The sequence below is a fragment of the Chaetodon trifascialis genome, chromosome 10 (assembly GCF_039877785.1).
Source record: "Chaetodon trifascialis isolate fChaTrf1 chromosome 10, fChaTrf1.hap1, whole genome shotgun sequence".
Lineage (NCBI taxonomy): Eukaryota > Metazoa > Chordata > Actinopteri > Chaetodontiformes > Chaetodontidae > Chaetodon > Chaetodon trifascialis.
The window spans coordinates 15,279,383-15,292,500 of NC_092065.1; the positions used below are offsets into that span (position 1 = coordinate 15,279,383).

Consider the following 13,118-nt stretch of genomic DNA (forward strand, 5'->3'; position numbering starts at 1 on the left):
GTCTCCAGTAGTTCAGCTAAAAATAGCCTCGAATGAAAATACAATTTCACTTCCTCTAAAGAAGTAGACAAAAAAAAAGAAAAGATAAGGGCACAAAGTGAGGATTCAGCTTTCCACACACATCAAACCGAAACAGCTGCCATAAAAGTGAAAAATAAAATAACCACAAAGTAGACAGAGTCACTGCTGAGTACGCTACTAAAGCCAAGGTAGACTAATGTCCGTAGAAACAAGAGTGTCAGGTGTTTTTTTAAAGAAAGCTAAAAGGTCATTAGAGAAAGTCACCACTCAGCGCCACAGACGATATCCAATAACTGAGTGATGATTTAACAATTCAGTCCCGTGTAAACGCAAAGACGGTCGACAGGCACAAATGAAAGGCCTTATCATTCACTCTGAGCTACAACAAAAGCAAGCAGACGATTTGTAGAAAACTTACCGTCTCACCGAAGAGCAGAGAATCATCGGCCTGTGCGCATCCTCCGGTAGATCAACTACAGCGGCTCTGTGTGCAGCGATAAAGCGCACAGTGTGATCTCCCCGATACCACCACAACACACACCGATGTGGGAAGGAGAAGGACAACACGTTAACTGTCCTCAGGGAGCGAGAGAGAGAGAGAGAGAGAGAGAGAGAGAGAGGCGGGGTGTGAGAGGGGAGGGGGAGGAGGAGGAGGAGGGCGAGCACCTGCTCCTCTGACACTCCCTGGAGAGATGGAGGGATGGAGAGAAGGAAGATGTGGCCCCAGACTGCTGATACCTCGCAGCCTGGACATGTTTACTGTCCACTGGAGACAATCAGATCTGTTCAAGTCAGCTCCTCCTGCTGCTGCTCCGCTGCACACACTCACACAGTGCAGAGCAGCACTAACAGGCTCAATTTACTGATCATCATAAAACTACTAGTACTGCTCTGCTGCTGCTCTGCTGCTGACATCACTGACATATTACCACCTCATGAACTTGTTACAGTGAGCTGTGATTGAGAGTTCCTGACATTGGCATTCATTTTGTGTTTAGACCGATATTTACTCTTTTTACGCTCTGTTTTTGGTCTCCACCGACTCCTGCAGAAAAAAAAAAAACCTACCTGGCTTTTTAGCCTAGAGGTGCTGCACATTGTCTTGTGCTACCCTTCTCTGTCTGCTGTTTGGTGCAAGGCAAGTAGCGTACAGTGGATTACTCAGAGCTTTTCCATTAAAACAGCTACCTGCTGCAACTGGAAACGACACTGGTGAGAGCTGTGAGACCAAAACAGTAAATTTGCTGACTGGAAAAACCAAAAGAATTAGCTGAAACACCACACAAGCTAAGTCCTAGAATAACTTTAATTTGACAGGAAAATTAGTTATCACTGTATTTTTTCATTCACTGTTTCTAACATACAGCACAGCATCAAGACTGCCTAAATGATCTCACATACTAGCACATAGACTACGTCTTACATGAGGAGAAAATACTCCTCCTGATACACCACCTGCTACTCACTGTATGAAGTGTCAAGTTCTAAACATATATTAACATTCATCTACCATCATACGCTATAAGCTCACTCAGCCTGCTTCATTTAGTCCAATATTTCAACATGTCCCGTGGGCCTCTCTGTCTGTCTCTCTGTCTCCCTGTCTCTCTCTTCCTTCATCGTTCATCCCTTCATCTCCCCCCATCCCTCTCTCCTCGTCTCCCAAGCAGCTGCTCCACTTTGCAGCTATTTAACAGCTGTTTTGCATCGATTTGCGCTTCCGAGTGCAGATTTCTACCTTGTCCATCCTCCTCCTCCCTCTCACTTTTTATTTCTCCCCCTCTCTATCTCTTTCCTCTCTTCCTCTTGCTTTTCTAAGATGGCAGGCACACAGTAATGCCAAACAGCCTTGATGTTTTCCTCAATGAATAGACTGTCTCCTTCAAGTCTTTCCCTGAGATCCATTCAGTGATAAAAGACACACACACTCGCACTCACACACACACACAAGCATGCATAAACACAAGCTGGCATGGATACACCCGAGGAGACACACACATTTGTACACACATGCACGCAGATTAGCGGCCCCCTACTTCCCTACTTTTCTCTCTATGGAAACAACAAGTACTGAAGGAAGCAACGAAAAAGAAAAGAAAAAAGTGAGGCTCCCCTATAATCCCCAAATCCCTCTCTCTTGTACTCAAACCTACACAAGAGAAAAGAGGGGGAGTGAACAAGAATTGTGTGTTCCTTAGTGTGTGTGTGTGTGTGCGTGTCTGCAGAGACTAGTGTAGCCTGACATGATTTATGGTTTGGCTGTGCACTGCAGGCAGACACTCTCAGTTTTCTCAGAGGTGGGTGTCTCACCTCCATCCTTTGTGACCTATACAGGTTGTATTGTGCGTGTGTGTTTGTGCGTGCATGCATGTGTGTGTGATAGAGAGTGGAAGATAAATTGTAAAATGCACACATGTGCATCAATGTGTACAACTGCAGGTGCATGAAAAAGAGGATAAACCTGATCGAACGTGTGCTGCTCCGTGTGTGTGTGTGTGTGTGTGTATGTGCGTGTGTGAGTTTGTGTGCAGTGTCGGGGTCAAAACGCACAGCAGTGTGTATTCTCTGGGTGGGTTATACTTGGCGGTGGACTGTTGGATCCCCCATTAAGCAGCGTGTAAAAGAGGCCAAGCACAGAGGCCATTATGAACTCCGGCAGTAATAGCTCCAGGAATCTTATTGCCTCTGGAGACCTGGTCATTAGCCTATTCCTCTCTCATAAAGTCCTCTATCCATCACACACGCAAGCATACACACATTTATATGCAGACGCAGCCACACACAAACACACTAGCACATGCACCGTTGTCTCCGTCTCCTGCTTTCTTGCTCTCTGTCTATTCATCTCTGGTGAGTACAGTGCTACAAGAACAATCCACCAAGACATCCGCAGATGTCTTTAAAAACAGATGCACTCGCTCTCACATGAACACACACACCAATACACACGCACACAGATGCTCATTTACAAAAGCAGCCAGGCATAATATCAGCCATGAACCCAAACCGCTGATTATTTAAATGTATTCCTCCTTCCCCATCCAGTGAAAGTGAGACGCTGAAGCAGCCTGTTAGCTCTGGTCAGGTAGGAGATTACAAACAGAAATGCTGTCGCATACAATGGTCCAATGCGGCTGGACAAGCATTACAATAGCAACTAAACCAATCTTCTGATCATTCACACACACGCACATGTGCATACACACACTCCATGGCCAGATTTATTGCCCATTCAGACAGTGAAGACAAACAGCAGAGGCAACGAGGAGGTGAGTACACTCTTTATCCTCAGGCACACACACACACACACACACACACACACACACACACACACACACACACACACATGCACATACACACAGGAGAATCACTAGTGTATCACCAAACAGTACAGTACATGTATTTACTTTCACCTCTGCACACACACATGAACTCACACCCTCAAAGTACACAGACAATAGTCTGAGTGCGTGCGGTTCAAATACAGGCACACGCATACCCACACACACACACACACACACACACACACACACACACACGCACACATATATATATCCCCCCATATATATATATATATACATACACACACATACAGAGTACATTGTGTACCAGCACACAAAGCAGAGGGAGTCCAGAGAGAAGAGATACCTGGGGATGGAGACACATTGGCAAAGGTAATGCTGGAGTCAGTCACTCTGTCCTCAGGCAAAACACACACATACTCAGACACACACACACACACACACACACACACACACACACACACACACACACACACACACACACACACACACACACACACACACACATTGCTGTAAAGATAAGCACTAATCCTGTTTATTACCTCCTCCCTCTCTACACCCTCCCTCTCTTTTTCATTTTATCTCTCTCTCATTTTCTCCCTCTCTCCCGTCTTCTCTTATTTTTCCTGTCTCTCCTCCTCAAGCCTATTTCAGCAGCGTGCGCACACACAAACGCACAAAACTACACACACACTCAGGCACACACAGTCATATTTCCAACATTTTTGGGGACATAACAGAGACACATTCATTTCTTGGAGAGTTACCCTAACCATGACCATAACCACTCTGTGCCCTAAACATAACCTAACCTTACCCTAAGTCTTCACCCTGATGATTGACTGTATGGGCAGTTACATTTTGTCCACTTTAAGAAGGCGGGTCCCCACAATGTGACTGTGTAAACAGATTTATGTCCCCACAACATGAGTAATACACGCACACACGCATACACACACACACACACACACACACACACACGCACACACGCACACACGCTCACACATTGTCAGTTTACTCCTGTGATGTTTGTTGGCCTGGGGCTGAGACGAGGAAACGGGGAGGGGAGTGTTGATGTGTGCTGCTCTTTTCCAGCTCCAGCTCTGTTCATGTCCTGCAGAGAGAATTACCTTCCCTTTGTCTGTGTGAAGGGGCTGCTGCCTTTACCATCTGTGCAGCGGATACAGTGGCAGGCAGGCAGGCGTGCGTGTGTGTGTGTGCGCGCGCGATCGTGTGTGTGTACTTGTGTGTACATGTGTGTGTTTCTGTACTGCTACAGTCTTCCAAAATAAAGACATTTCAGGGACATTAAGACTTTAGGGATAAGATTTAAGGTCATTTTGTAGGTGAGGTAAATGGGGATGTTTAAGGCTTAGAAAATAAATGCTGTCATTTAAGGTCCTCACATTTATAGCAATGCAAATATTATGTTCTGATGGAGTTTGTTCAGTTGTCATGAAATTCCTTTTAGTTTCATTTTCCATTTTTGTAAAAACTAAAGACTTCTTGACCTTGGAAACAGCTGCTGACAAAATCTCACCTTGGACTCCATTTAGTTGCTATACTGGAGCTTTAGATCATATCACATATCTTCATCAGCAGGTGGCGATTACATGTTAAACATTTTTTGAAAATCTTTTCTATGCTATATAAAGTAACAACTTTATGTAATTTTCTTTGAGGTCTATTTTGGATTATTTGGCTATTTTTACTGCAGTTTTTCTCTCTTATGTACCATCTACATTCTGCCTATTTGTCTGAATTGCATCTGTATCTGCTCAGTTTCTGGATATTTAAGATGCTGGACTGAACTTATAGTATGATTGTAATTCTGTTTCTGCACACAATAATGCATGTGGAGCTTTGATGACATGATTTGAGGCCTCATTATCACACCTGTGATCTTAGCTGTTTTTCTAATTGACATGTCTGTCCTGATGGCCCATGAGCAGGTGGCGGGTTAAGGGCTTTGCTCACGGGCACCTCAGTGGAGGTCCAGGACTCTCTGCTCCTCCACCTTTAGGCCCCTTGGATAAAGTTTCTTATTGTCTACAATTCCCATGAAGAGACCAAAACAACATTAGCCTGTCTCTCAGTACTTCACGCCTTCTGCAGCCTGTTTGTGGCACAAGGATGAAGTAATTTCCTAAAACAGCTGGAAACTGGAGCTTTTATCAAGTGTTACGTAAACAGGAGTAAATTGGATATTTGTTTGGTCTATTTTCAGCTGCAGGTGAATACACATTTTGAGCTCTATAGTGAGTGTTCACAGCAGGAGGGTGGTGTAAGTGGGATCAGCTCAAAATAAACGTGCCGCGCTCACGTTCATTGAGGGACATACTGTAGTTTTTAGATGACAGTGTGGCACAGAGGAATAAAGTAAACCAGGTTTACAGAGGAAATACTTGTTAGTAAGATCAATTCATTGTTGGTTTTGGTCTTTTCACGTAACACACACATTGTCATAAGGAAAACATAGAATATTTCCACACTTATTTATGTGTGTGTGCTCCTGCCTTCATTTTTAATTGCTGTGTATGAGTGTGTTTGTGCTTATCTAGAGCTGAAGATGCAATTTTCTCATGGGGACAATCTATGAAAGAGCCAATAAAGCATTACGTTAAAATAAAAGAGACCATGAACTCACGGGTTAACAGATTAGACATATAGACACATAGTCACTCCTTTCTTCTTTCATCCTTTTTGCACTTTATTTTTCCTTTTTTTTTTTCAAATTCTCCTCTTCTTATTTATCCCGCCAGCCATTACTCCTCCCAGATGTTCTTTCCTCCCCCTTCCTCTCAAACTGTCCTCATTTGTTCATCCCTCCTTCCCTTCTCGCTCTACATCCCTTCTCTTCCATCTCTTTTCTCACTTCTTTCTCTCTTCCATTTGTCTCCTCTCTTTCATAACATGTCTCCTCCTCCTCCTCCTCCTCCTCCTCCTCTCTCTCTCTCTCTCTCTCTCTCTCTCTCTCTCTCTCTCTCTCTCTCTCTCTCTCTCCAGATGGGTGGCAGAGAGTAGCAGCTTGCTGTGGTCAGGCCAATTATTTACATAATTATGATCTCCCACTTAACCACATGATCCCTTACCTGGGCGTGGGCAATTAAAGCCGGCATCATTATGCAGATTATGCAAATACAGTCAGAAGTGGAACAAGGTGGCGAGAGATCACACATGAGCAAACACGTGCCCTGTAAGCATGTGTGTGTTTGTGTGCAGCTGACGTGTGTCACAGGGTATATATGCGTGCAACAGAATGTGGGAACATATTTGACAGCTTCCTGATTTGTTAATTGTAGGTTTTTTTCTTTTGTGCCACTTGCTGTCCACAAAACGTCTAAATGCCAGACACCAGCCGGTCTGCAGATGCACCTTCATAAGGGGTATGCTGTGATATGCTTTATGGGATCAGGGTTGACTGATTCCAAGAATGAATTCATCCGAATTAAAGGATCAGTCCACCCACATCTTTACCGAAAGCAACCCGAACAGAGAGTGAATTGAATTTTGTTTACGGTGGTCAAAGCATTAAAAGAAATGACATGAGGAAAACTCAGCAGCAGTTTGTCTTTCCAGAAACGATTTCATGCCTGCTCTGGATAGTCAAAAAGTTCATTAAAACTGCTCACTGCCAAATCTTATTCAGGAATGCTGCCCAAGCGAAGGGTGGATTGAACACTAAGTTTTGTTTTGAGTATTAGTACTCAATCATCAGTCGGATCAATACCCCAAAAAAGGAATCACGGCACATAAAGTCTCTTCAGAGCTGCTCTGTCCTGTACACAGATACCTCATTAGTCAAAGACGGAACATAAACAACATTTTTCTTAATCATCATTGAAAACTGTACTGTGTTTTAACATGCAGCTATTACAACAAAAACTCTAAAATCAAATGTTTGGCTGATCATTACATAGCAATGAAATGTACTCAAGTTATTGATGCATTCACATCATAACAGAAGACTCTCTCCGATGTCATGTGACATTAGCCTTGTTTTGTAATTAAAGGCACGGGTTTCAGGCCTGATATTTATTCTGGCATAACTACACTTTTATAGACTGAAACTAAATGTTCTAAAGAGAGGTCTGTGGATTATCCAGAGTAACTGGCATTATTGACTTTACAAATGTGATTTTTCATTGTTGTGAGCACCAACAAAATTCACCTCCACTGTGTTGAAGTGACAGCTCAAATCTCAGGAAAGGAAAACTCAAAAACTCAGCAAATGAAGTGGAACATATTTGAATGGCTCGATAAAGCTGGGGGTGGAATTAGAAAATATATGTTTTTGAATGTTTTGAACTTTTTGAGATGCAAGTGACCTTTTAACCCCTTAAAGATAGATCATATTTGTGGTGCCTGCTTGTTTTAAGAGCAAGCTCCATTTGCTGCTGCTGAGACACTGTGTGTGTGCACGCACGTGTGTGTCATATGTGCAAGTTCACTGAGAACGTGTTAACATGGTGAGGCCAGGTGGCAGACTGAGCCATGCTCACAATCAACAGGCTCTTCAGTGAAGCGACATCATTGATTATGTTTGTGTGTGTGCGTGTGTGTGGGTGTGTGTGTGTGTGTGAGAGAGAGGACCACATCCCTCCCGGCTGGAGTGCTGTGTTACCTCACAAAGAAAGCATGTGCAAACACACATCTGCATTATGAGGCACACATGCCCTGTCTGATGGTAATGACTGTATAACTGCTGTTAACCTGCTCTCTGTAGAGTCCCCTCCCTACGCACACACACACACACACACACACACACACACACACACACACACACACACACACATACAGTACGCACACACACACACACACACACACACACACACACACACACACACACATACAGTACGCACACACTGACACATTCAATCAATTATGTTTTGACATGGTCCATGAACATGCAGATGGTGCAGGACCAGCGAGGGCAGAGGACTGAGTATCTGAGTATCTCTCCCTCTTTAGCTCAGCCCTGTAGATGTGTATGCATTTTCTCATGTATGTGTGTGTGTGTGCGTGTGTGTGCATGTGTCTGTGTGCGTGCTAAGGAGTCCACCTCCCTGTAAAAGATATTAATGCCGGCAAATTTTTGCTGCTGTATTTTCATTTGGCTAATCCTCCTGCCATCTGCTCGTTATCATACACCGTGCTGCTTATTACAGTTTTACTCTGCGTGTTGGTGTATGTGTGTATTTTGAGCATGTGCGTGTGGTGTCTGTGTGTGTGCGCGCGTCTCTGTCTGTGTGTTCTGCAAAATGTGTGCGGGTCTGTGTGTGTGTGAGCTTCCAGGAGTTGTCGTTATCACCTCGGGTCAAAATCTGCTGGCATTTATCCCAATCTCCCCAGTTCAGCGAGCAGGCAGGCTGTGTGTGTGTGTGTGTGTGTGTGTGTGTGTGTGTGTGTGTGTGTGTGTGTGTGTGTGCATTGTTTGTGTGGATGTGTGCTTGCATGTGAGATCGCACATCAAAGCTTTTCTGCCTCTTCTAAATGAATGTAAACATCACAGAGCAGGCATGTTTGCCCGTGCGAGCGTGTGTGTTTGTGCGTGTGTTGCTGGGTGTACATGTGCTTTAAGTGAATCCTCTGTTAATTAAGAGCTCATTAGTGACACCAGCTCTTTGACCAATTAGGGCAGCTTGCGCACTTGCTCACTTGTTTGTTTTCTGGTTGAGACATTACCAAACACGTTGTTTTATTCATTCCTTTTCTTTTACGCTCTTTCTCAGGCTTTATTTTCACCGTCTCTGGAGAGTTGAAAACATAAAAAATAGATTATGGTTGTTTTGCACTTTTATTCTTCTTTTTTTTCTTTGGCAAGAGAAAGTCGCCCAGCTCCCACATGATGTTTGTATGTGTGTGTGTGTGTGTGCATGTGTGTGTGGGTTTTTTTATCTCCTCTGTGTTATCAAGCTGTTGTCATGGTCTTTTATTCATCTCATTAATAACAGCGCCCTTGAGGTGGAGCAACGCGACCCTGTTTTCATCGGCACACGCTAGTGAGCACAAACATGCACACAGTTGCACACAAAGATGTACACACGCACACACACACACACACACACACACACACACACACACACACACACACACACACACACACACACACACACACACACACACACACACACACACACACAATTAACAGCACAAGTGAGCCTGACAGCAGCTTCCTTTGAGGCAGCACCCATCTCAGCCTGCTGCATGAATACACAAAGACTCTCTCCACATACATACAGAATAAAAATATGGCCAAACACACACACACACACATGCGTGCCAGCAGCTTCTCCACCCACTAAAAACATATACATATACACACACCTCGCTCCTACTTAAAATAAACACTGAAAAGCAGAGATTGAATTCTCGCTCCACCAGCACAGAGACGTCCGTTTGAGACGGAGCCCACCTGGCATCTTAACCAAGGTAACAAGGAGAGAAGAAGAGAAATGAGCAGGAAAGAGAAAGACGCTGGTAAGCAAGAGAGTCACATTAAGGGATACTCATCCACCACAAACACATCCTCATGCTATCATTAAAGTCCTCTCAGGGCCAGTTGGAGTCTAACAAGCCCTCTGATAATCTGAACTCTTTTTTTGTCCCTCTCTTGATGACACCTGGATGGAAGGACAGTCTCGCTCATGACAACATTCACACACATTTTGAAGTCATTAAAATAATGCTGTCTGAGACGTGAGCATTTATGTATTTGTGTATGTAGAACTGCTGCTTTCTGTGCAATGCAGCAAAAATATTTAGAGTGAAGTTATCAAATGCCACATTCACAGCTCGGCAGCCTGAGGCTGAGTGAGAAGTGTGTGTGTGTGTGTGTGTGTGTGTGTGTGTGTGTGTGTGTGTGTGTGTGTGTGTGTGTGTGTGCTGTACTGGGTTTGTGTGTGTTTGTGTGTGTACGTTCATGTGACATCTGCCATAAATCACAAGCCACAGTGTCCTTGTAGCTCTAACACATATCATGGAAATCAATGCAGAGGTCAAGTCGAACAGAGCTACCCAACCCCCGAAAATACCACAGCAGCCAATAAATATGGCAGGCTAATACACACGTCAACAACCCGGCTTTCTCACCCTATTGACTCGCTGCAGATAATGTACGTGTGCACATGAGTGAATGCATACATGGACAGAAACACAAATGTCATCGAGTGTGTGTCCATTCTTCGTTACCAGGTTAGACCAGATGACATTGTGAGAACTGGAGGTGAATTATCTCATCCTGCATGAAACTCTGCATACAGTATGAAAGGACTGATCTGGTATTTTTCTTCATTTCTCTTTTTGCCAACAAATCCTGTGAAAAGACCAGAACCAGAAATGACCTAAGCATCTATTGTCTGTGTAGCTAAAGCCTGATACAGTCTATCTTATTTCTTTGTGCAATGAGTGTCACCATTGTCCAAAAACTATGAAAAGTGGACTTGATGTTTTTGTGGTGTGAACTCCTTCATTGTGATGGACGCTGTAGTTTATTATGAGTGAATTTTAAATACACCGCCCTGCTGGGGTAAAGACTCATTAAAAGCACCAAATCTTTGTCTATCAGCAGCTGAAAATAGTCCCCCAAAATATATAATTGACTCTTCTTTGAATGATATTAAAAAAGTACAGTGCCCAGCTGTTTCAGTAAAATGCTTATTAGCAATATTTGTGACTCATTTTTAAAGATTTACATCTTCAGCGGTCACAAATGGAGGAAATGAAAAAGTGAAGACAGACGAACACAGTTTTGGTTTTGGTCTTTTTCCTGGGATTTGTTGACAAGAAGAAAGATACAGAATATCGCCAGCCTTATCCTTTAAACAGAGTAAAAGAGGGTTTTGTTTATTTCATGACTTGCAAAACTCCCAGCAGCCTTCATGCACCGTCTCCTGGGAATACGTTCTGATTTCAAAAGATACGATTTTTGAAAAGACATTTGAATAGCGATCTACTGACAAGCCACTGAGGGAAAAGAGTAAACTGCTGTAATGTGTGTGGCGCATATCACCAGGGGGTCCGGAGAGCGGGAGATAGCAAAATGCCACTTTCGTTTCCTTATGATACCATGTTAAGGTCATGGTGTGCTCTCGGTAACAACATGTGAATGTACCGCGCGTGCACACACACACACACACACACACACACACACACACACACACACACACACACACACACACACACACACACACACACACACACACCCTCTCTTTCTGTCATGTCTCCTACCTCACACTTTTCTTGTTGATGGTTTTATGAAAGATTTTCTTGTAGATAATATATATCATTAAGCTGATTTTCTATTGTTGCCTCTAATCTCCATTCCTGTCTCATCCTTACTTGCCCCACTCCTTCTACCTTGACTAATCACACAGTAATCGCTCCACATTGCACACACACACACACACACACACACACACACACACACACACACACACACACACACACACACACACACCCTTTACCCCTCACCCCCTACATTGTCAAATGATCATTGAGGAGCGAGCGTGTGGCTGACACTGTCTCCACAGCAACAGCAGTTAGGACCAGGAGGGGGGCTGGGGCATCTTCCAGAGTGTGAATGATGAGAGCACACACACACACACAGAGACACACACTCTAACACATACACACTAACACACACACACATAAACACAAACAGGACATACAGGTGCACATAACCACAAACACACACATGAAGGTGCCAGCTATGATAAAAACCCATTTACGCACATGCAGAAAAACACAGTGAAGTTGGCACACACTCGTGCACACAGACATTGAAAAGTACACACACCACACAGACACTAAGTGAGACCCAGGAAACTGAAAAAAGAGGATGAAAGCGAGAGTGGGGGGTGGGGGGTGTGGAGGGGGGTTGTTGCTTCCTGGAGAGATTTTCTTCTTCCTCTCTCATTCACATGCACGCGCAGACAGAAAAAGCGCGCGCACACACACACACAAACACACACACACACACAAATATACAAACAATGACAAAGCACCACATAATCACTCTGATTCAATCATTTATGAAAGCAGATGTATAATTCAAAAACCAGCATGAAAGATTCACAAGGCAAAGAACATTGTTTAATCTGCCCTCCGCCCTTTAATTCTCCCCATCAATCCCTCCCTCTCTCCCTCTCTTGAATCACCCTATCCCTCCCCCACGTCTCTCCTTGTGCCTCAGCAGGGTTTTTAATCATTGACCACAGTCTGGCCCAGACAACTAAGAGGTCAGAGATCAAGGTTAGGGGTCGGGGGAGAGACACGTCATGGGGTCTGTCTTCAAGCAAGAAGTGATTTCTTTCAAACATTATCATTCACATCATTTCCTTCACTGCTTAAAACAACAGAATCCCAGTACATACACCTTTTCTTTCCTCCTCACCTTGTCATTTTAATTCTCCTCTTCACACCGCCTTTTCACTGACCTCTCCCTCCCCCTTCCTTTCTCTTTTCAGAGTCGTTCTGTCATCCTGCCACCAGGCATGTTTAAGCACCTTTCTCAGGTAACCTCACACCTGTCTCCACACTGACACTGACTGCACTCTCTTGTACATCACACAGTTGCCTGGAAGACTACAGACAATAGACGTCTAGGCTGTCTGGCTAATAGGAAGCCAAAAGAGAAAGCATAGAGTTACAAACCAACCTTCATCATGGAGCCCTACAATTATTTAATTTATGACTGCACCTTACTTTTGTTTAAAATTGATTGAACAGCCAATTATTTTCTTGATAAATTACTTAATCATTTTGTCCATATTCTCAGAAAACAGGAAAAAAAAA

At 43.8% G+C, this 13,118-nt stretch overlaps 1 protein-coding gene across 2 annotated transcripts in view; it reads right to left on the minus strand.

The window, feature by feature from the left end:
- The window catches only part of LOC139337089 (genetic suppressor element 1-like), a 38,462-nt gene that overhangs the window by 23,835 nt on the left and 1,509 nt on the right, over window positions 1-13,118 (minus strand). The window contains exon 1 of one of the 2 annotated variants that reach the window (XM_070971456.1): window positions 440-566. The exons of the other annotated variant lie outside the window; for it this stretch is intronic. The gene's annotated coding sequence lies outside the window, so the exon portion shown is untranslated. Of the gene's footprint in view, window positions 1-439; window positions 567-13,118 lie in introns of those variants that run through there. 2 annotated transcript variants of the gene reach the window in all.